Source organism: Lathamus discolor, chromosome 3 (assembly GCF_037157495.1).
Source record: "Lathamus discolor isolate bLatDis1 chromosome 3, bLatDis1.hap1, whole genome shotgun sequence".
Classification (NCBI taxonomy): Eukaryota; Metazoa; Chordata; class Aves; order Psittaciformes; family Psittacidae; genus Lathamus; species Lathamus discolor.
Window position 1 is genome coordinate 10,304,448 of NC_088886.1, and position 24,339 is coordinate 10,328,786.

The 24,339-nt window shown below is 45.1% G+C and overlaps 1 long non-coding RNA gene across 4 annotated transcripts in view; it reads right to left on the reverse strand.

The window, feature by feature from the left end:
* LOC136011512 (uncharacterized) overlaps window positions 1–24,339 on the reverse strand; it is a 90,661-nt gene that overhangs the window by 61,184 nt on the left and 5,138 nt on the right. The window contains exon 3 of one of the 4 annotated variants that reach the window (XR_010611408.1): window positions 19,861–21,183. The exons of the other annotated variants lie outside the window; for them this stretch is intronic. This is a non-coding gene — a long non-coding RNA (uncharacterized LOC136011512). Of the gene's footprint in view, window positions 1–19,860; window positions 21,184–24,339 lie in introns of those variants that run through there. 4 annotated transcript variants of the gene reach the window in all.

Here is a 24,339-nt window from a genome sequence, read left to right on the forward strand (position 1 = left end):
TACCCATCTTACTCTTGAAGTGACTGAAGAGGTTTTGGTGCTCTCAAAGCTGGGTTGCCCCACTGCGGCCCGTGGGGAAAGTGAACACATGAGTGCGTTATCGGGCTTCAGCCACGGCCTTCATAAATCCTGACAAGCATTAAGGAAAGCATCGCAGGTGGCTGGTGGCAGGAGCCGGAGCATGGTAGCGCCTGTCCCTGCTCCTCCCTAGCCCAGCAGGAGCAGGGCACCTCTGCCACCACCCCACCATCAGTGAGTCTCTCAGCAAGCAAAGTGCAAAAGGACCCTCTTTTTTTTTTTAATAGAAAAAGAAAAGTCTAGCATAAGGAGCTGGTTAAAAAACAATAAATCAGTGGTGAAATGTGGATAACAACCTTCTCTGTAAAATCAACATGGATTGTGTTCCTGCGGAGAGCCGTCTGACAGCCTGGTTGAAGCCTGACTGCTTGCAGCCAGATTTCTTTTTTTTTCCACAGGCTCAAGGAGTATCTTGGATCAGGGGGAGGCGAGGAGGTCTCTTCCTTTTGTACATGGCTCTGCTGCGTTAGAAAATCAATAAGCAAGGTCCTGACCTCAGCATAACTTTGGGCATCACTCAAGAGTCCTTTGAATCTCTTCCCCCAGAAAAAAACTAGCTTTCCTTTTAATCGTGCACACCAGAGGGAGTGCTGGCAGGGAGGGGAGGTCTTGCCTCAAGATACGGGCAAAACCCATTTGCGCCCATCTTTCCTGATGGGTAAAAGTCAAATTAGAAGAGGAACGCACCCAGGGAGGGCGAGGGGAGCGGGGTTAGCTGAGGTAGAGCACAGCCCAGCAGGAAATGCCGAAAAAGAAACCATATGGAGCGTGGAGGTGCTATGGATTAATATGAAAATTCCTACTATTTTTGTGTTTTTCTTTACAGAGGGGAGGACATCAAAAATAAAACGTACATTCTTTTTCTCCCTGCTTGTTTTAGCACTGGGCTATTTTCTGTCAAATCCCCTTAAAAATAATAGTAAGAATAAATAAAACACAAAACCAAGCAAACCAAAACATGCTCTGCCACACATTTTCGCTCCAGCCGACTCCTCGGGCTGGCTAAATTGGGTGATTAAAATATAGGAAGGCCTCCAGATTCCCCTCAGGACTGTTTTTAATATCTGTAAAACTGCCACGTTGTCTTGCCAAGGTAAACACCATCGCATGCAGTTCAAAGGTGAGCAAGCCTAAATGTTTCCCTTTGCCTGAAAGGAATCTGCTTTGGGACCCCGCGGGCCGTGCCGGAGGGGGACGCGGCTGAGCCTGGACCACGGCGCAGTGGCCGGAGAGGCATCTGTGTACACAACGCTAACTTCTCCCACACAAATACTAAAGCTTTCTCATTAAAAATTATTGCTGTGTCAACAAGTGAGGCCGCTCAGCCCCCAGTCTGGAAAAGACGTTCTGGTTTTCTCTTGCCTTTCGCTGGGAAAGCGGCGGCGACAGTGGCGAAGGAGGAGGGGAAAGAGGGATGGGACGTGAGACCGGAGTCATCTGATGCTGACTTTGGATCTCTTCTCCCTTGTCACTCAAGTTGAGATTTCCAACTGTTCCACTTCATCTATTTTAGTTACTTGCTACCCAGATTTTTTCCCCTCTCCTCCTTTGCTCCCTATCACGGAGCTTTATGTTTCCCTCACATGGCTGGGCTGGCCTCAGCGCTTGCCGTTACTTTAAATGGAAATGCAATTTTAAGCCATCTCTTTTGTCGTAGCTGCTGCAGTGCCTTCAGAGCAAAAGAGTTGCTGTTATCTAGACCCATCTACCCAGATGCAGCTGTAAATCTGAACGTGCCCTGCCCATGTGTGATCCCTTCCACGGGTGGCCAGGAATTCCTATCAAAACAGCACACAGACCAAATATTTTCCACAATCAGAGAGACAAAATTTAAACCAAAGCCCCACCAATTCAGGCTCCTGATTCTGCCCTACAACACTGGGCGTTTTGCTTCAACACACCAAAATAAATGTTTAAAAATATGCTTTGTTATAAAGCGAGGTGAAGGATGAGAGCTCACTCCAGGGAATGAAAAAATGGGATGGGTTGGGGTGGAGAAGCAAAGGCACAGAGCCAGTTGTGTACTGTAAACCCAAAGAGCCGCCCCTGCTTAAAGCATTCATCTCCAGGGAGGGCTGGGTGGTGGGGCAGAGGCCAACATGGCCCAGCCCTCCAAGGGGCTCCCAATGCCCTATTCTCCATTGCCATGCTGTGATGCATGAGGGTTTGTGCCGAGACGACATGAAATACAACTACGTGTAATTAACCTGATGTAATGCTATATATCAATAAGTTAAAAAAACCAACAACTCGCTTTGAGGTCAGGCACCCACACACGCAACTCAAACAGTGGAGACCTAATCCAAATTTATTGGAGTTTGTAACAGCTGGACTTATGCCTCTAATACCTTTTAAGTGCCTCTTTTAACAGTGTACTGAGTGTGTCTTTCATTAAGGTGGAGTTGAAAGTATGTTAAGTTCATAAGCATGAAAATAGCCATTTAGTTCTCCTGGAAACTAATTCTGCCTTCAGTTTACTCTCATTGAACCCCATTAATGTCTGGTATTTGGTCTTTAGTGTCCCATTTGCATAAGCTCTGTTTATTATAGGGCCTCTAGATAATGTGCAAGTATTAAAATATTTCTTTCCCAAAATACAGAGGCATTAATCTTGGAATCCCCCTAATGTCCTTAATTTGCCATCAATTCCCACAACAGGAACAAATGCACTTTCTAATCAGCAATCTTTTCTCGCTTATAGGCCCTGATCCAACAGGCTTTTAAGCAAACAATTTACTTTAAGCAATGAGTAGTCATACTGGAACCAATGGAACAGCTTGTGTGTTGTGATGGATTGGGGCCATAGAAAATTGCCTTGATGAAAATGTCAATGCTCCCAAGAGCTGGTGAAAATATATTTTTATAATAAACACGCAGAGGAACTGTTTTGATCTGAACATTATGGGTAACAAGCTTTGAACCAATGCTTTTTCACGGTCAGACCTAAACAGAAACTGAACACTGCCAGGTTGGATGACAGTTTAAAAAGGCAGCCCAGAGCCAGATTGATGTTTGTATATAATGAAATTTAGTATTGATGTGATATGGACACTGTCCAGCCTCTACGACTTGTTAGGGTGATGTACAGAAAACATGGAGGAGATAAAAATCAAAGGAGCATAAGGAAAATAGGTCACAACATTAAGAGGAAACATTGTTTAGGGGAGCTATTTTGCCTCAAATGGTTTTAAAATAAGCCACAGCCAGATGTAAAATACAGAAGTGACAACGATGTCTGAGCACCATGCAAACATCTATCATGCCTGATTTTGAGTGAGCAAACCAAAGCTGGGCCATTCACCAGAAGTGAGCTAATAACTGGAGATAGGGTCATAGAGCCTTCATAAAACCATCGCTTTGTCCCCATACTAATGTGCCCGTGGGTATGTCCACACCAAGCAGCATATGGCCATGGTGGTTTTGGGCAGCATCACCATCACCTCTGCCCACAAGTGATTTCAGGCAGCACCACTCTCTAATGAGGTACAAACTGTTATGACACATACTGCATGTCAGCACATAGGACTGACAGATAAGAGGTGATAACAGACACCAACTAACCCCCAGAGACTAGCATAGAGTTAATCCCATATTCCTGCTCCAGCAGATAGCAAGTCACCCCTGTTCTTTCACGAATATCATGTCCATTTATTTGCTGGATTGCCATTGTGTTGCCTGCTCTACAATCACCAAGGCTTACTCCCACCAGGAGCTAACTGCACACAAGTCAGAGGGTTGATGGCAGTCCCAGCTGGCCCCATTCACCGATATCTAATGGACAACACGGGTGCCCTTCCCCTAGAGGATCACTTTGCATCACACCAGCTTAGCACAAGGGAGAAAGGAACAAAAGCCAAGTCAGAATGAGGAGCCTCATGGCAAATAAAAGTGCAGGTCCTAAAGACACAAGGGAGGCCGGAGGGAGCATTTCTGGGAAGTGGAAGCCCTGGCTCAGACACAGACGGGATCTGCATAAACCAACCATAAATGTCTTAAACTAGCCTGAGTTTGCTGCATTGTTGGAGCACATCAACCTGCAGACTCTGTAAGGTACCTTTGCACTGAAACAGCTTCTGATGTTTTGCACGCAAAGAGAGGAAAAACTGAATAGGGCTCCAGAGAACAAAATTAACAAGTATGTCTCACACCACTGCAAGAAGGGCGTCACTGCTGAAGAGATCAGGGAGGAGATTACAAATAGACACTAACAGTAGAAGCCTTTGCCAGAGCTTTGAGGAGACCAAGAAGCCTTTCATGGATGAGAGGTTTCCTAATATAAGAAAAAAGAACAAAGGACAAGACAAATTCAATGCCAGACCCACCACTAACCCAAACAGAATAGAACCTCCACCCCACCACTCCCTTAACATGTGGAAGATGTGTCAATGGAAGCATCGCTCATCCCATTTTTCCCAGTCAGCAGCAAGCAGACCCAGCCACAGGTACAGCAGTGGGTTAGACTGACCCAGCTCAGTGCATGATACCTTTGCACCTAGTAGTTTCCAGCATGCAGCCTTCAAGCAGGTCTCAGGGATAGGAGGCATCCCAGTGAGGCCACAGCTGGGTCAGTCAGCCTCCCACTTCCAGAGGGGAAACCACAGGCTGGAAGTGGGAATAAGAGTGGTACCAGCACTGCAGTAGGAAAGGGGAACAGAGGTGGTAAAAGGAAGGGTGACGTAGAAGAGGCAGCTATGTCCCACCAGTGCCTCCACACTGGATATGTTTAGTTGTGGAAAGTTGCTGGCCTTGGGGGGGGGGGGGGGGGGGGTGCACTAGGCAAAGAGCCAGAGAGGAGCAGGCTCTTCACCAGCTTCACCTGCAGCAAAGCCACATCCTGACTGCCAATCATGCAAATCAATTATGCCCACAGGTTGTTGGGTTGCAAAGGCGGGAGAGAGGCAGTTTGTTTGTTTTGCTTTTCTTAGTAAACCACAAGACCATTTCCTAGCACAGTTATCCTGAGAATGACAGGCAGAGGCAGGGCCAGGGCTGCCGGGTGCCTGGGAGGAGGCTGCCAAGTCCCAAGGATCACCATTGCTAATTGGCTCCTCTGAAACGAGCGTGACAGAGAGCCACATTTTCTCACCCACAGGTTTCGGGGTTATATTTAACTGGCCGAAGCAGAATTAAATGTCAGCTTGGCTGGAAGGGGAAAAAACAAAACAAAACAAACAACAACAAACAAAGTGAGAACTTGTCATTAAGCCGGGGGGGGAGTCAGTGCTAAGCACATTGCGGACGATGCCCACACACAGGGCTGGCAGGCACAGGCAGCCCTGACAGCAAGAAGGACCTGAAGGATTCATCCCTTTAAAACACACATAGTTTAGATTCAGGTTGTTTATTTTGGTATGTAAGTAACACAGGGGACTACGAAGAGGGAGGACAGATGGTGGGAACCTTTATCCCTTCCGATTCCTCTGCTGGATGTTCCCACCCCCTCAGTTTGATTGCAGCCACAGACTTCCACATCCAGCAGCACCGAAGGCAGAAGCTTCCAGCAAAAAGGGAATGATGCGGTGAAGAGAGACAGGGACATCTGGAGCCACTGGAGGAAGATTAATTCAGCTGGAGCACAGGTCCCTTTGGGGGTGATGAAAGACAGTGGAGGAAGGGAAAGGAGCAATGTCTCTCCCACACATGGCACCCACTCCAAAACAGCCATCAGGGCTTCAGACAGCCATGCACACACAATTCCTGGCATGGGAAAGACAGCTCCAGGCCTCCATCCTCCTGCTCCCTAAACCATGGGTTCAGGCTGCCTTGGGGCACGGTACCAGAGGCAAAACAGCACCCACTCCCACAACCTGCTGCCTGTCCTCACACACCCCTCCTCCTGGCTCCTTTGTACCTGCCCCCCCAGGTATGCAGAGGTGGAAACAGCCCTTGCCACGACTCTGAACAACAACCAACCCCTTCCCTTTTTGGGGAGGCAGTGTTGGCATCTCACAGGCTTCAAAGCCAATAGGGCCATGGGGCTGTTGGAGCACTCAGTGGCTCCAGATACAAAAGGGGTATTTACCCTCTGCCAGATAGGGTAACGCAGGACATGTGCAGAGACAAAGGGCACATCCAAGCCTGCTTTAGTTATTCACTTGCTTTGGTTCAGGGATGAGGAAAGGACTATATTACCAAGTTCATTCTGCTACCCACATAACATAGACCATTCTAGGTCAGGTTTATGAAGTTGAGACCAGGAGTAACAAAAGCGAGAGACATAGACCCCACCTCCCCCCAGTCATACTGGGCAGCACCAACTTGTCCCCATTCCAAAGGCAGCATGGCTGTGCCCTATCCAGTGTCACAGACTGGGAAAGGAGGAGCAGGATCACAGGGAGTAATAAAGGGAGATCTTAAACCATGGGAGATTTGCAACTTCATGTGCATTATCTAATGAGAAAAATCAAACTAGGAGTATGGGTATAATCCTAATTTTGCATTATAAGAATGCATTATATGCAATATGTATATTATATATATATATATAATATATATAAAATGCATTTTGCATTATAATAATTCTTTCCAGGATTTTTTTTTTTTTTAAATCAGGGAGTCTCTTCCTCCTCCCATTCTCCAAACAAGAGAAACCATCAAATTCTGGGAAGCAGAGCTACTTCAGGAAAACTAGGAGCATCTTGTCCAAATGTAAGGTTTCACTTAACAGTTTTAAGTGAAGCATTCCAGATCAAATAGAGTTTGAAATCATGCTATTCCAAATCAAAATGGACATTGCAAATGGAACGATTTGTTTTAAGGCACTTTAACCTTGAGGAGACTGACATAGTTAAACTTCCTGGCACTATTGAATCAGAACTTCTTATTCAATGGGAACAGGTTATTTTGACTATTCCATCTTAAACAGGAACCAGAACTTTCACGAGCCCAGCAAACTATTGACACGTACAAGCTGTCTTCAGGCTGGCAGGTCTATTTTCTAACCACCCCTTCTTAAGTGAAGATGGAAATACTAAGCCTCAGCTCATATGTCTATGAGCTTATTTTCTTTAGCTCCCATCTTGAAAAACTGGATGCCATAAATAGCCCAGAGGTTTTTTTTCCCCCTCCAGACTGCAACGCAGCTTTTTAAACCAAACATTTGTAATTATCACAGCTGTAATAAGTACAATGTTTCTTCAAAGGGATTACATTGGACTGTGGTTTCCAGTATTGCTTTGTTGTCTGTTGTGAAATCTCTGCACCATAAATTAATTTGATTCTATTATCTCTCCGATGCAATCTGCTTTCTGACAGATTGGTTTTATCTTGGTTCATTCCTGTTTCTTATTGACAGCTCAGAGCACTGTTGAAGAGATGCGAGTTATTAATGTTGACAGGACTTGGAAAAGAGTAACTTTTATCCAGCAGTGTATCCTTTGCAATGTTTTTATTCCCCCTACTCCGGCTACTCTAAGAGGCTGAACAGAGAAATCAAACAAGCCATACAGCTTGACTTTCCTGGAACCCTTTTCAGTTCTTTCTACATCTTTCCACATCCACTGAGGATGTTATGGTATAAGGTGTTATTCATATTGGACAAAACTACTAAAACAATAACATACCGAAGGTTAAGTACAGTACAATTCTGTTGAAACCTAAGCACTGGATGAAACAACTTAGAAGTTCATATTTTTACAAAATGATGTAAGCCTGTAACGCAACCAACAAGAGAAACTCAGAGGAAAATTAGCAAAACAGCTGATATAATACCCAAGCTTAAGATAACACCTCACAATAGGTGAGAAAAAGAGGCATAAAGAAGTTCAACCCATCCAGCCAGAGGTACTTAGCTGGATAACTGGAAATCAGGCACCTCTCTACCTTCTGCAGGACTGATCTCTGGGTCAAAGTAGGGAACTGAATCTAAGTGTTCTCCATTCTGCTTCACCACTATCCTCAAAACACCCTTCCATCCCACATGATTCATTTTGCCTTAAATGCCTATTAAATATTTTCTTGAAAACATTAAAGCCATGCAAGCAACACAAGAGAAGAATTAAACTGTCACACCTCTCCCTTTGCACCTTCTCTGCTAGAGCAAATAAATTCCAGACACCAAAACTTCAGCAGCAGCAGTTGCAGTTATACCAGGGACAGCAGATAAAACACCTCTAAATCGCTGTAATTCTCTATTCAGGTTCCCCTGCAAAAGCATTTTACAGCCACCCTGGGTTCATGCTGCACAAGATACCAGGATTTATGACTGGGGATTTAAGCAAATCTGTGACTCCTAACGAATGGGAGAAGGCTTTGTGTGCAGGGAGCATGTCCCCCAGCAGCCTTCCTTTGGGTTCCTATCTCTCTTTTCAAAGTGTATTGTGCTGGTGCTGCCAGAGGCAGAGGGACCAGGTGTCAGTCCACATAGCCCAGAACAGAGAAGCAACTATTCCTGCACCTCAAAAATTAACAGTCCCAGGTTCCCACCTGGAGCATGACATTTTCCCCCTGGTCTCTGACAAGCTGCACCATTGGGAATACACCTCTCTAGACAGCATGGCAGGAGAAGACTTTACCTCATATGCCTGGGGCTGCCTTGGTCTAACATGTCCTTACATTGACATTTATTGGGTCTTTTCCCCAGTTCTGTTGATTTACTTTGACCAGTTCCCACATTCTTATCTTACCTCCAAAGCGATCAGGCCATATTTCTTGGTATCTTTAGCAGTAGGCTCTTAAAGCTCCGCTGGCTTGCCTTCCAGTAAAGTTAATAGTACCTTTCCCCAATTATCTGGAGCCCTTGAGAGCCCCCTGTTATTACTGGAGTGTTTTTCATTAGCTGTGCTGGTTCCAGGCTGCAGGAGAATAATGCTCAGCACAGAGTTAAACTGTGTTGGACAAGGGGAACAAGAAACCCTGTAACACAATTAGAAGTACCCACAGGGTAACATATAACTTTACTGTCAAGCCCTGAAATAACACAGCTAGCTAATGAAATAAAATAAACTTTGTTTTAATTAAAATTAAGAACATTTTATCTCTCTCATTTTAGTCTTTAAATTGAGGCAGTTCAACAGTCACAACAGAACAAGTGAAAAAAACATTTGCAAAGCTAGGGGCAAAGGCAACATCACTGGGTTTGGAGCAACCTGCACCACAAACTTCTGTCTTTTCCTGAAGATACCCTGCAGGACATGTAAATGAAATATTCCTAGTGAGGAGCTAAACCTAGAACACCCCATGGATGTCTTCAGGAGCCCATCCTACCTCCAGATTCAGACTGAGCAAAGGATATTCCCCACATCCCAGGAAGCACCTGCAACTCCAGCAATGGAATGCAAACTGCTCAGGAGCCACTCAGACCTAAGAAGTGTGACCCAAACACAAGTGATCACAGCCTCTGTCTTGTAACACCCTGGTCCCTCATGCCTGGGGACAGCAGCTCCACTGTCCTCACCCCTCAGCAGCAGCTTGCTGGCTGGCAACACTCCTTGTTCCTGTGCTCCCAGGACACTAGCAGTCAGCAGCACAGCCCCTGCTGCTGCCACCCCATGATCCCACAATGCTGAAAGCAAGCCTGGTATCTTTCTGCCTCCTACCAGCTGGACTATGTTGAAGACAGGTGGCAGGAACCTGATGCTTTATCCCCACACTTCATCACAGTACACACTGTGCAGATGTGCACGTTAACAGCAGGCACACCACAGTGCAGCAAAACAGATCTGGCAGTACATGGCTTTGGTACTCCAACCTCTATTAGAGCCAGTTTGGAGTATTCCCATTTTTCCTGGCCCCTTTCTGCGACAGTTGATTGCTTCTTAACTGCTCCCAAAAGCCTTGGAGAGGCCCAGAGTTACATGCAAGAGGGACACTACTGTGCTCCTCACACTTGATGTGGTTATTCAGCATAGGAGTGAGCCTGCCTTGAGATACCCTAACCTAACAAGATGTGTTATAGAAGCTCTACGCACACGAATGGAGAAAAGGGAGAGGTGGTAAAAATAATCAGCTTTCCTTTCCTATATCTATAAAGGGGCATTCTGGCAAAAGGTATTGGGGCAAAAAATATTCCATGCTTGACCAGTGTCAATGAACAATGGAGGTATGTGGAGAGCTATGCTATATGATCAGAATCTGATGAAAAGCAGAAATTACCCAAAAAACTGAATCCTTCTGGTTGAAATCCCAGCTTTCTGTCAGAAAGCCTCCATCAGGTTTTCAACAGTTTCAGGATATCTTTTTTAAAGAACCAGTTTGGTATCTCACCCTGCTGTAAATTAAATCTGGTCTCTTAATGCTCCACGTATGTGTATGCCACCAGTACATCCATTATAAATATAGATTAATTCTTCCATACACAACAAAAGTACCAATGAAATTCAAAATAAGAATATATATTATATAGATATAAATACATTTATCTCTTATTCTAAAATTCCATATAACCTCTGGATCACCACATTTGTTTATTGCCTTCGGTATTCCTTAGCCATTTCTGCTTACATACAGCGAGTTAGGGAAAACAGATCAAACTACATTGGAAGGGTGACAGAGCAGGGCTGACCTGTTCATTGGGCTTTTCCTGTTCTTATCTGTTGCTGGGTCCACTGGAAGCACAGGTAAATAATAAACCATACTGCATCCCCATTCCCAGAGCTGTTGAGAGTAAACAATACTGGAAGGTGCTCTGTGGGGAGCATTAGAAGATGTTCAGAAAGCAGATAGCTCCTCATCCCATTCAAACAATCAGGTCCCCAGCCCCAGATGTCTTGGGCAATGGACCCTAAATCACCTGCCCAAGCCCAGCATCTGTTTCACTGCTTTGAGACCTCTACAGTTTCCCAAAGAAACTGGCAGGATTGGTAGCTTGCTCTGGAAGTCTCCAAATGCAGAGCATGGGAAAAAAAGAATCCTAAACCAAAGAGGAAGCAAGATCCAAAGCCAAGGAACATGAAATCAGCTGAAATATCCTCCCTTGCTTCCTGTGAGAAAGCTCACTTGCTCTGGAAGGGCAGTGATTCCATACCCAGAAGATGGGCAGCCTTCTTCAGAGTTTAACTAAATTCTTGACCTCAACCACTGAATCTGAAAGCCAAAGCTTTCAAGTTACAGGGAAATCTGTCAGCAACCAGGCAGGACTGTGGTATGCAACTGCGGTGGGGTCTTTGTGCCAGGCTCAGCGTTGCACATGAATTTGCTCTTTCTACAGGATCTAACTGTCAAAAGACCTGAGCTACCATGAAAACACAAGCAATGAAAGATGCTTCTCAAGTGACCAATGTAGGTGCCGCAAACCACAGCATGGGCAAATCTCTATAAGGCTCTTTGATGTTACATTGCTTTCTGATTAAAACCAGCTCAGATTTGCTTGCACATACTGTAATTATAGAGACAGCAAAGCATATGCTGTCTATGACAAATATTATATGGTTATTAAAAGCCAATAGGCTTCCAAAGCCAGAGCAGGAAAGATTAAGGGAAGAGGTGTGAAAGGAAAAGAGCAGAGGAATAGGAAAGAAAAGTCTCAGAAGCAAACTCAGGATGTTAACACATAAGAAGTGATGTAAAAATAACATAGGAGGTCAATCATCAGTGATACAGTTCACAATTCAGAACCTATTTATCTTAAACAATCTAAACTTATTCAATCCAATAAAAGCAACAGTTCTCATTATACACTTACTATAGGGAAGTATTATTTCTGCGTTGGCTTACAAATTGTCTCCCTCTCTTTCTTTCTCAAACTCATCGCAATCTTAACTAATACAAGTAAATCTCTGCACATGAAATATGAACCACTGGCAGCTCTAAGGCTCGCTTTTCATCCCAAGCCTAATGGGCAAAGCACTGTGATTTCATTTCACAAGCTTTTCCAACTGAGCTCAGAGTCCATCATTTGCCAGAGTTTGACTCTAGCAAACAGCCTGCTGGAGCCGCTGAACTCATGGGGCCAAATCCAGCAATGGTGTGACTCCACTGAGTTTACACTTCAGGCCAGAAACTAGTTTGCTCCAAAGCATTAAGAGTGTCTCTCAAGACCTATGGTCACAGAACATTGTCATAGCACTTAAAAAGTTATGGTATGTTAATTAAAGTTGTCAAAATATATGTATGGCCCTGACTCTGCTTCACTTGGATGTGCACAAGAAGCCAAGGAGTTCATTTATAACAAAGGAAACATGACTGCAGCTCCATGAGGTAGTGAAGAGGCTGTCCAGCACTGTGGGACAGGCTTTCAGGTAGAAGTTGTGTCTTTGCCTCTCCAGCACAAGGCTCCTGGTCCTTCAGCAGTGCTACCAGGCTCAGTCACTCATTTGAAAGCCAGAATCAAACCCATGTATTTCCTATCTGAAAGAGCATTGGCATCTGATGCCTCTTGTCTAGGAAGGGAGCTCCTATAGCTCAAAGGAGCTGGAACAACTAACATCAGGCAAAAAAAGGCAAAGAGCCTAGAAGACTGATAGCAGAGTTTCCCCTATACCCAAGGGAAATGAGAGGTGCTACAAGTACACAAATACATTTTTTACTGACCAGTTTTAAGCATGGTGAAGATGAGGTGCAAACACCCACTGATTGAAGACTGCTATAAAAGGTGATGTGAATTGGACCCCAAAGCAGTAGGTCCCAGGACGAGCACTCCCATTAATGAAAACTAAGCACATGCTTAGGCATAAGACATGGAGCTCTGGTCCTTTTCTCATCTCAGGAATGCTTTTTATCTTTTGGCATTTCTTTCTGCAACAAACAGTGACAACAAGCAGCAAGGCTACAGGGTGAAAGACACATCAGCCCTTGACTGCTCTTCAAGGGGGCCAACAAGCAGGTCCCAGTCCCATGGAAGTTTCAGGCAGTGGTCTATAGGCACCGTAGAGCATCCCATGGTGGAGAGCATCAGGACCACTGCTGAGAAAGCCATAGCTGTGTGTGAGGAGAACCCAATGCTTATCAAAGCACACCTGGAGCATCACCTTTTACACCCCATACAAGGGCAGAGGACTTGCCTTTACAACCTCACCGAACCCACTTCTGAAGTCTTCAGGAAAACCTGAACAGCCCAAAACAAGGTTTACAAGAGCCAGATTCCTCTAGTCCTACCCACTGGACAACCTCCTGACTGCTCTGCTCCCAGTAGTATAGGATCCTTTGGACCAAACCCTACACCTCTTACAGCAAAGTCTGGAGCCACCACCACGTCCCATTTTCATGTCTCAACCAAAGGGCGGCTGGGAGAAGTCATTTCTCTCAGGAATCACAGGGAACATGGGAAGTTTCCTTTAAAATTTACTTTTATTTTTTTTTAATAAAGCTGCAATTTCCAAACAGGGGTTAGGGGAATAGAAGGAGGGAAATGGATTGTCAAAAAATTCTTGCAGTGCTTTATTTAAGTGCTTTGCTGGATCTGGATGCAAAGAAATTAGAGAAAGAGTACGGACAACACTACAAAGCATACTAGAATAATTTCAGTCCTGGGCAGAAATATTTCTATTCCCACTGCTTTTGATAATATATCATAAGATGTCAGTAAAAGCATTGTGTGATAGCCTGTGAAAACACCATCAAGTAAAGGAATACTTCACTACTGCTTTTTGTTTGACTACCCTAGAACTGCCAGCTACAAGAAAACATCAATTGCCAGCAGTAAGTGCATTACTTGGAACACAAGGCTGGATTCCTCAGAGAAAGGCATTTTTGCTGAGCAAGAATGAGTATTAAAATTCAAGTCAGGCAGGTTATACTTCGAATCCAACAGGCAAGAGCTTTCCATAGTTACCTTAAGAACACGAATTAATTGTGTAACATCTTAAGTCAATTATGCAGAACAAACAACAATATTTGTGTGGATCGAGGAGAGCAAATAATAATTGTTTCCAAAAGAACTACATGGAGCATTCATTGACTATTCTTCTAGGTACTTCTCCAGTTATTCACATTTTAGCAGAGAGCTGGCAGGAGCTAGCACTGCAGTAAAGAAGCCTGACTTGTGGCTAGGTCCCTGTTAATTTTCTCTCCTTGTTATTCAGCTCAAGTCTAGAATAAAACCAACACAAGAAAAAAGGGCTGAAGCATTAAATGATATCAGTGCTTCCCCTTCAGATGGTCTCAGTCAAAGAACAATGTTAACTTGACAACATTAGGTATCCTGTTTGCTCTACAGTAGTTATTAATGGCTGTAAACCCAGGAGAAGAGAGAAGGACAGAGAGGATATCACATCCCTTAGGTCCTGTTTCACCAAGACAGCTCTGGATGCAAGCTTGAGCTCCCCCGGAGGGGCTCCAATTTACAACTGCCTCTCACAGAGATGCTTAGCACAATCCTCAGAGTAAAACCTGCTGAGGTGTAAGGAAGTACCTGGAGGTTGCACAGGGGTTTGTAGCACACTTACAATCTGGTGAGCAGGGCCTGAAGAGCCCTGGGAAATCACAGGTTCAGGAGCTCAGCAGCTCTCTGCTCAGGGATGCTCACAGGATAAGCACAGAAGGTCCCTCTCAGCTACCAGCCTGCAGATTGCATCTGTGGTCACCAGCAAGACAATGAACAGGAGAAGCAAATATTAAGCTTTTCAAACTCAAGCGGCAGCTGGGGAATATCTGCAGCTTTGGCACACCTGCTCTACCAATTATTCTTATTCCTCCCTGTTCGTTTCACCTAAATTCCTAAGCCTGTTCTTGAAATGCCAGTAGATAGAAAAGTGACAGGAACTGAATTGAACATTTTACAAGCTTCGCTGAACTTGGCAGCAGGCTCTGGACATCCTCAGAGCACTCAAAATTTAAGGCCTGAATCAATTCCTATTAAAGCTTTTCCATTCATTCAACAGCATAGGGATAAGGATGGTCAGTAAGAGGACAGGCAGGGGAGGGCAGCTGCCCACGAGAGGAGGCAGCCAGGATGTCTGGGTCCCTTTCCCATCCCTATCCCCAAACTCACAGCCCAACAAGCATCCGCACCTCCCCACAACTCTTCCCTCTTCAACCCATCTGTAAGGGCAGCATTTGGCCATTTTAGCTGTTGCAGCTCTGCCCAAATTTCACTCTTTCAAAAGGGTTTCCCTGCCCTCCCCCAGTCCACAAGCTCAGAGACCAGAGATGAAGCCTGGGAAAGCCCAGCCCAGAAGAGAACATTTTGGATAAGCATGAATATGTAAAAGCAGGGTGTGGAGACTGCATGGCCTTTGCCAAAACCAGACTGCCCGGGTGCTAATAAAGTCCCATTTGACATCCCAAACTCCTGGAAAAACATCTTCACTTCTCCAGGATACTTGAGAATAGTGGGGAGGTGGGAGGCAGCTAAGCATTAACAGCTTGTGCTACGGGATCAGGGCCTCCATCAAGGTCAAAGACACTTTTTATTCCTGGAACATCTCCAGTCCCTGGCTGCCCTTGAAACCTGGGAACATAGCCACCTTTGCCCCACCTTCCCTGGCCGTGCCAAGCCCAGGCTGGCCATCACCCAGGTTTGGGGCCACCAATTCTCATGTTTAAGTACAAAAGGGGGGTAAGGGAAGAGAAGAACCACCAAGACATGGAAAGGTCAAATGCCTTCGCCAAGGCTCAATGGCACATCAGTGGCGGAGCTGGCATTCAAGCACAGGAGTGCCTGTTTTCTACACCAGTGCTAAAGCATCCAGACCACCCTGCTGCTTCGGAGACCACACCGCCTCTGTGAAATGTGTGGAAATTCGCAGGCATTTTCCCCGATTTTTACAGGGATTTTTTTTGTTGTTGTTCCACACTTGGCTCACAGCTGTTTGCCAAAATCAAATTGCTGAGGTGTTTCTGTCTCTTTAAAACTTCATGAACAGACACTTGGACAAAAACCATAAGTGAATCGCAGCTGCGGTAGGGGGATTTGATTTAGCCATGGCAAGCTGAAAGCAAGAAAACCAAACTGAGATGCAGCCTTATCCCTCTGTCATTCCATGCAAGGGTTTTACAGCCACACAACCACACTGACATTACCCACCACCTCTTCACTTGGTGTTCGGAGAACCAGACTGCTCTTTGATTTGATTAAAACAGCACTTTCTGCAATAATCATTCTACTCCATACTTCCAAAAGGAAAATAAATCTGAAAACATCCAGGCCTCCTCCTGTTCCAGTGTTATCAGGCTATGCTGCAGGCATATTTCAGTAGGGTGATGGCAATCCACTCAGTTAAGCATCTGCACCTTGCATTCGCACCACCTGCCCCATATTCCCACAGCTTGTCACCTTGCTGCTCTGCTTGTCAGACATCCACAGCCCCAGTGCCTGGAAAGCCAACCAGAAACTCCTCCTGCTCCCACTCATCCTTGTCCAGGTGATGCACATGCTGCAGATGAGACCTCATTCCTGCCCAGCATACCTGCCCTCAAGGCTCCTGCCGATCCCATAGCCTTCCCTCCAGACCATCCACCTCCCTATGGACCAACCCCAGGGTACATCAGGTACATCAGGTGCATCAGAGCAACAAGAAAAGATATCCAAAGCTTACCCTAGGCAGAGGCAATGCCGCAAGCAAAACACATGGAGATGCTATTATTTCCTCCTTCAAAACACCAACGCATCTGCAACCAAACCACATTCTGCAACTTGCCACAGAGGTTCTGCACAGCAAACAAAAGGTTAAACAAACAAACCCCGAGCGAGGTCTCAAGCTTGCCAGATGCAAGTCAGAAATGCTTTCAGCCAGTGACATTTCTCCTTCCCCAGCTGTAGGTTCATATTTTTAATGCCAGATTGCAAAAATAATAAAAAGGGGGGAGAGAAGCAAAATAAAAAAAGCAAACATTTAGCTCACAACTGGATGGGAAATGAACTGGAAGCTCGCATTTGTGTGTATTTCTCCCTGGTGAAGAGAAGCCAGCTGGTGCATGCAAGGTCCTGAAAACCTGTCCGGACATCAGCAGAAGTGTGACCAGCAGCAATACCTCTCTCATACCGGCTCATGCGTTTTCTCCTATCTCACTTCATCTCTCACTAAGCTCGAGCAAGGCCGCGCTATTGCAGATTTATTGCCATCTGAAAAACATTAAATATCTCAGGGTTTCGAATATTTGCAGACAGCTGAAGAAGTGGCGCTGATGGAACTGTCTCTTTCTGGCATAAAGCTATCAATTTTCCACGAAAGTTGAGGCCTGCTTCTTATTTCATTTTATTTTTTTACCCCTGGTAAAATGCTAACAAATGACTTACTCCCCTTGTAGCAAATGCGAGGGAAGCGGACAGTCATTATTACCAAATGTGTGCACGCACAAGTAACTAAGGGAAAATAAATCCCATTTGAAGGTTAATTAACTAAGGCAGGGTCACAGCTTGACAATCTGCCCTCAGTAAAGGGGAGGCACAATGTCGGAGGGTCTATGTAGCAGAGCCATAATGAATTGTGACTTGAGGCTTGTCTATGCAGGGAAATTACTGTGCAGCGAGCTACAGGCTGGATTTATAGTGCTCACTCCACATTTATAGCATTAGATCCTTTGTGTAGACTAATTAGGAACTAGTTTACTTCATTTACCTTCTGACAAATGCTTCTTTGCACAGAAGCCCACAAGAGTATACTGAGCTCCATCAACTCCTTGTTTTTCACCTGCACCGCTGGCTTTGCACATTGACTAGCAAGTCTACACCAGGGAGCAAGAAAAGGGTTAGGAGAAATACGTTCAGCCCCCAGCATGTAAGAGCTTAGGCTTGAGATCAACATCCTTAAGTGTCCCCAGAAAGCCCCCAGGTTTGGACAATAGCAAGTTTGCAACCACCATCACTTGCAAGAAAGCTGAGGGTGAAGGGATGGAGAAGCCAGGGTACATTTGTCATCCCAGCATCATGTTCAATCCACTGCCCACCCTATCCCTGCCTGCGGTGCCTCTCACAGCCTCCTGTTCCCAATGGTGCAGGAAAAGCCACAGCAGTTTAGCCCAGGAGGCTGCAGTGAATCGGAGCAGTGGCAGCAGAGAGCCATGCTTTCGTGCAAGGCACCAAGGAACTCTGGTGGAGGGGAGTAGGGCTGAGTCCAGCCTAGATTTCTTCAAGGAAGTTTCTAAAACGGATCAGCTGGCTTCACTTCCATTCGGCCTGGCTTCTTGGCCAAGCTGAAGGGCACCAAGCCAACATCAGGCCACCTCAGTGCTCAAATACATCCACTGCAGGTCAGCTATTCTACTTGCTCCCCTTTGCCATACAAGGACAGAGGGAGTATAGGGTCAGCATGCTGCAAAGGCAGGTTACGCTGAGCATCAGCCAGCGGAGGGGCACAAGGGCCAGAGCTGGCACAGGCAGCAGAAGGCTAGTATAGGTGACAATACCATGATCCCATGCAGTGATTGACAGCTACCTAAAGCCAAGCCTTTAAGGTGGCTTTGCAGATGCAGGGTCACACATGCAAAACTAGTCAAGACACCAGGTGCCAGAAGTGCTGGGGAAGGTCAAACATGCCATTACCAGCTAAAAGCAAACACACATCTTCTGGCATTCTGGCCTTTTGAAGCACCATACAGACAGGGATATTAGCAGATGTCAGCAGGGGGAGGAGTGGGAAGAGCTGTCAGTGTGGGATCTGCTGCAAGCCCCTACAGGGACCTCTAAAAAATCATTTCACCTCCCTGTGCTGCTCTTCCCCTGCAATAACAGAAGGCAAGTGACCTCCTCTGGGGGGAATTTTCCATGTCTTACAGTGAACGATTCACCGTAGAAGAAACGATTCAAACCATGGCTTCCTTGGTGAAGTGCGGCTACTTTCACACCTCACTTCCCCACATAGCAGAGAGGACAGCTGAGTGCCAGGGGTAACTGCAAGGTGCAAAGCATCCTTTCTGTCCAACAGGGTCTCCAACACAGTGAAACAGGACAGCCAGTGGGGGACATGCCATATGGTGGGCTAAAAGCTCCCCCTTTTGGGGAGATCCCTTTGGAGACATCTCCAGCACAGGGAGGTGGTGTCTGGCAGACACATTTCTGTGCTAAAACCAGAGATTGGCAATCATTTCTGCTCTTATCTCTCATTTGCTGTAGAGCTAATGAAAAGGGTTCACTATTAACATTCAATCACACTCCTCCCCTTGGGGCTTGGAAGTCCACCATCCCTGTTTGCAGCAGCAGTTTGTCATTTGCCATTCTAGCTCATTTTTCTTGTTCTCCTCCCAAGTGTGTGTTTTGCAAAGCTTCCGAAACAGCTGCTTTACTAAAAAGGAAATGCTTAAAGACAGCTTGACTACAAGGTGAGCCCTGCTGAAGGCTTAAGTCAGTTGGTGAAAACATTGTCTTCTCTCCAGTGGTCCAAAACCCAAAGGACATAGAGATAAAACCATCAGAGAAACTGCTGAAACAAGAAACAGGCACACAGGCCACAAAGACAAAGCAAGCCCCAAGAGGCACTGTCTAAGCAAAACCATATGTCAGTCTCAGTAGATGTATTCCTATCTGGCACCCACTAGTGTGCTCTCCAACAGCCTCATACAAGTCTCTCTTTCAGCACAGAAACATCCCAAGTACCTATGCAAAGTGGTAACACCAAGCAAGCCATTCAGCAAAGACCTCCTGAGTCTCAGACATGAACCTTTTCTTCACTTGACCTCTACCTTGCTTTTTTTGCCCCCTGCCCTCCTCACCTTTTTCTTTACTTTCAATGCATAAATGTTCTTTCATTATTCACTCATAACTCGTTGTTACTCAAGGCTCTCTACTTTCCCCTACCCTCTCAATCTGAGCACTGAAGAATCAAGCATCTCACAGACTTTCACTATGTTAGCATCACGCTACAGGCACTGGCCAACTCCCTGTGAAATCAGTTTTGAGATGATGTTCTGCCATGAGCCCTTTCACCAGGATGCACAAGAAATTAAGGGGATGGAAAAATGAAGTGGGTTTTTAGTTTTATTTCCAGCAGTCTATTTCAAAGTACAGATCCACATTCAACATTGGATATACACATCACATGCCCATGTAGATGGTCCCTTCTCCATGAAAAACAGCCTAGGGAATAAAATAGGTATAAAGCTACATACTCCACAAGCTGGTCCTATGATGTCACAGCCCACCGATGTGTGCATACTGTCATATATTTACCTACTAAAATATAAATAATATTTTATGTAGGAGTCCATTTACAAGGCAGTGTTTATGCAGAAATGGGAGTGCCTGTTCTGCAGGAGAGAGGGGAGGTTAAAAGGGCTGTGTTGCTGCACTGATTTACAGGCTGCCCAATTTAATTAGTATTTGAATATGATTTGGGGGGCTGTGGGTGGTCATTCACAAGGGAATGCCAATATCATTATTAGAAGGCTTTTCATTTATTTCACAGGGTCATTTAACTGTCTGAAATCTGAATACATGAAACTGCCAAAACCTGAAAACATCATTTTCAGGTACATTTGTATAGCACCATTACCCATAATACCACAAGAAGCAGGTAAGAACCTTTATTCCTCAACTACTAAGGCCAAGACTGTAACAGCCATTACACACACACATGCTTTGGGGAACAAAGAAGTTTAGTGGCCATCTCCAGCACAAGGAGAACAGTGGCTTCCACTGATGCTGTCCTGACCATGAGGTTCCCCTCCCTCACACCCCCACCCACCTCATATTTCTATACTGTGTGTGCATATAGTCTTACTCTTATTTCAAGAACATTAATATATACATTTGAAAACCCAAACCATTAAAAAGTAGTTGGCTCGGACTTTTACTGGAACACGTGCACAAATATGTTGTTTGGATATTTTTACGGCCATTAACTTTTCCATATATAACCCAGACCTCCCATTAGGTGTTGTGAACTGGATCACCTCTTTACTTGCCAAGTTATATTTCAATTAAATTAAAGTCACCTTTGGTCCTAATGAACCCCTGTTGTTTGCCTAATGACATGATTAATTCCAGCTGCAAGAAGTGGTATTAGCCTGAGTGGGTACATGGTTGAAGACTCTGATTCTCTTCCAAGATTTATGGGTGCTAGAAAAGGCTCCATAACTCATGTTGCTGTGTATTACTTTTCAGGCAGTAAACAGAGGCTTCTGTCACAACAGGCCTCCACTAGGCCTTCAGAAACTGGGATTCACCCGAAATTTGTGCCAGTGGTAGAAACTTAACAGAATTCTTTGTGTACAGATACTCAACTTCTTCCTTCCAAAGCTCAGCAGAAAGGGAGGCATCCCAAGGATCTTGAACCTGGTGACAAGCACCCTCACCTGGAAAGCAACAAAGCCAGGAGGTATTATAGCCTGTACTCTCCATCCACACCCTCCAGAGATGAAGGGATTCCCTTCAACCATGTTACCACAATCAACTTATATGGTCCAAAAGAGAAAAGCAAGCAGGGACCAGATTTTGTCCTGTGATCTGAGGAGTGCTGAACTCCGGTTCTAAAGTTTTATTTTGCATCCAAGAGTGGCTAAATAACATGGAAAAGTAGCATTGGAAGTAGAAGCCTTAAGCCACCAAAACCTCAAATCTCTCGCACATATCTAAACGTGCTCAGAAGAGAACAGCTCAACCTCCTTGAGAGGCCATACACAGTTCTGGACTCAATGCTATTAGAATGGTCTTAGACACACCTGAAGCACATCAACTGGCTCTTCAGGAGGTGCAGACATAACAAATTTAGCTATCCACCTATAGGATGAGGTCTCAGCTTTCCCAAAAAGGAGCTGTCTCAGTGCTGTAGCAAGATCCAGATTTCAGGTGCCCCAGCACATAAGAGAAAAGGTCCACTCAAGTACAGAACCTCCCTCTGAATAATTTTCTATGAGCTGAAGATTTCCATGATCAACAGCCGTGGATGAGCTTGTCATTTGTGACTATATCTAATCCCCTTGTATCCCACTTGTACTCATGGTCATGATGGCATCAAGTGGCAGAGTCCCACTGGTGTAGCAAATGCACCAGGGCACAGCATGGTGCTGGAGGAGTTGTGTCAGCTCTGGCCACAGTATCCAAATGCTGACTGTACCACTCCATGAGATCAAAAGAAAAGATCATAGCGAAGTGCAAAGCTCACGGCTTCTTTTATTTCACAGGTTTACAGGTGAATTTATTTGCAGCCAATCCCTACTCCATTCCCTCCCCCTCCTCCTCTCCATATCATTAAGGCCATAGAAGTTACTTGAGTATTCAAAAACATGACTAGATTACCAGTCCTTTTATTATTGTCAGTGGCAATCCGATGCCATAACCCAGCCTGGCCACTCGCTTCACACCTTCCCAGCTAGCATAAGATGTCCTTAGTCATAGAGATGTCATAGCACTGTCTTAGTTGCAGAGATTTCCAGAGAAGAGGGGGAGCTTGGCAAGTCTGGCACCACAGAAGCTAAAGCACAGTTCAGACTGTCCAGAGATGGAACAGGATAAGAACAGATGAACAAATCTCAGCTATATAAAAATTTCTGTCTCCTCACCCTAAAAAACTGTCATTACGGAGAAAACTGATGCCAGATCCCTGCTTTAGGATTGTATCCGTGTTGAGATGATACTTACCACTGACATCCAGGGCAGTCCTTCCCTAATAATCAGCCTATAGGATCAATCCTTAGGAGAATTCTCGCATGTTTAAACCCAGATTAATCAGGAATAGTTCAAGCTGGATGGAGTTTAAGATAGATATTAGAATAAGGCCTATGATTTTACAGGGACCAGGGTAGCAGAAGTAAATACCCATTAGTCCAAGATTCAGAACCATCTTACTTCATACAGAACTTCAATACAAATAACAGACAAAATACATTATCATATTCAGTTCCCATGACTTCCCTACCTAGACAAGGACTGCACCTGAGCAAGAGTGAAAAAGCAGAGCCAAACCATGTTACATATAACTCTGCAAAGAAATACAGAGGTTCAATAGGCATCAGGCAAACCCAAGAATAACTATTACACTGTGGAAAGTATCTGCCATTAAAACATTTTTCATTAAAAGTGGCATTCCTGACACTTCTATCCTGGTGAAAAGCAATATCAGCCTCACATCAAAGTCTTAAAGAAAAAGTTTCCATTTCTATAAGTAACTTCTCTGTCGAGGATGTATTGTTCCTCCTTCTACAGAAAATCTCAGCAAGGTTTCCAGGCAGCCAGAAAGGTGTCCTGTTCCACTCTTTTGGCGGAAGTTGTGGTCATGAGGCAGCCAGGAGAGCTTTAAGCTATATCTAGTGTGCAGTGCAAACGTGGGGTAAACACCTACCTCACTGAAACCGGTGGTGTGCTTAATAAAAGGTTTAGCTCAATCTGTAAGCAAGCTTTGATGCTGGAGCAGCTACAAAGTCTATCTGTTGACCAGCAATTGGCAGAGGACCACAAGGGAGTCCAAAATAATGCAAGAACCAGGCTTGTACAGCATGTTCCTTCTCCTGATACACCTTTTCTTGCAAGCTTCATCATTGATTTACAAAATCAGATGTAAAAAGCCAACAGAAAGAGACAAAATCTGAGACAAGTAATCTAAAAGGAAACCCAAGAAGGAAACCCTCATCGCAGCCAACTTCTAACCCAGCTTGGTTTCAAACATGTCATTACTCCACCAGGAAGAGACCCTCATATATAAATCAGTACTGGCTCCAGCAACTACAAATTCACTTTTTCCAGACAGGCAGAGCCCTGCTATTTCCCTGAAATCTGTTATTTGGGTTGCTAACACATGTAGATTATTAGATCAGGCACTTCAGGAACATGCCCCACATGACAAGTTACTGTAAAGTCTTCTGGTTTATGTGCTGCACTCTGGAGACATGACAGGAAAGACAAGACCCTCCAAAGTAACCAAAGATCTAGAACAGAAGTTAATCCAGTTAGTCCTGAATTGAGCCCAGTAATTTCCAACTGAACAGGACATCTAAGAGAACGTTCCTTCTTGTTTTAAGACTAAAGATTAAGATTACATTATTTCTCTTTGCAGCTCACTCCTCACTAATTATAGAATCATAGAATAGTTAGGGTTGGAAAGGACCTTAAGACCATCCAGTTCCAACCCCCCTGACATGGGCAGGGACACCTCACACTAAACCATCTCACCCAAGGCTCTGTCCAACCTGGCCTTGAACACTGCCAGGGATGGAGCATTCACAGCTTCCCTTTGCAACCCATTCCAGTGTCTCACCATCCTAACAGGAAAGAATTTCCTCCTTAGATCCAATCTAAACGTCCCCTGTTTAAGTTTTAACCTGTTACCCCTTGTCCCGTCACTACAGTCGTTAATGAAGAGTCCCTCCCCAGCATCCCTATAGGCCCCCTTCAGATACTGGAAGGCTGCTATGAGGTCTCCACGCAGCCTTCTCTTCTCCAGGCTGAACAGCCCCAACTTCCTCAGCCTGTCTTCATACGGGAGGTGCTCCAGTCCCCTGATCATCCTCATGGCC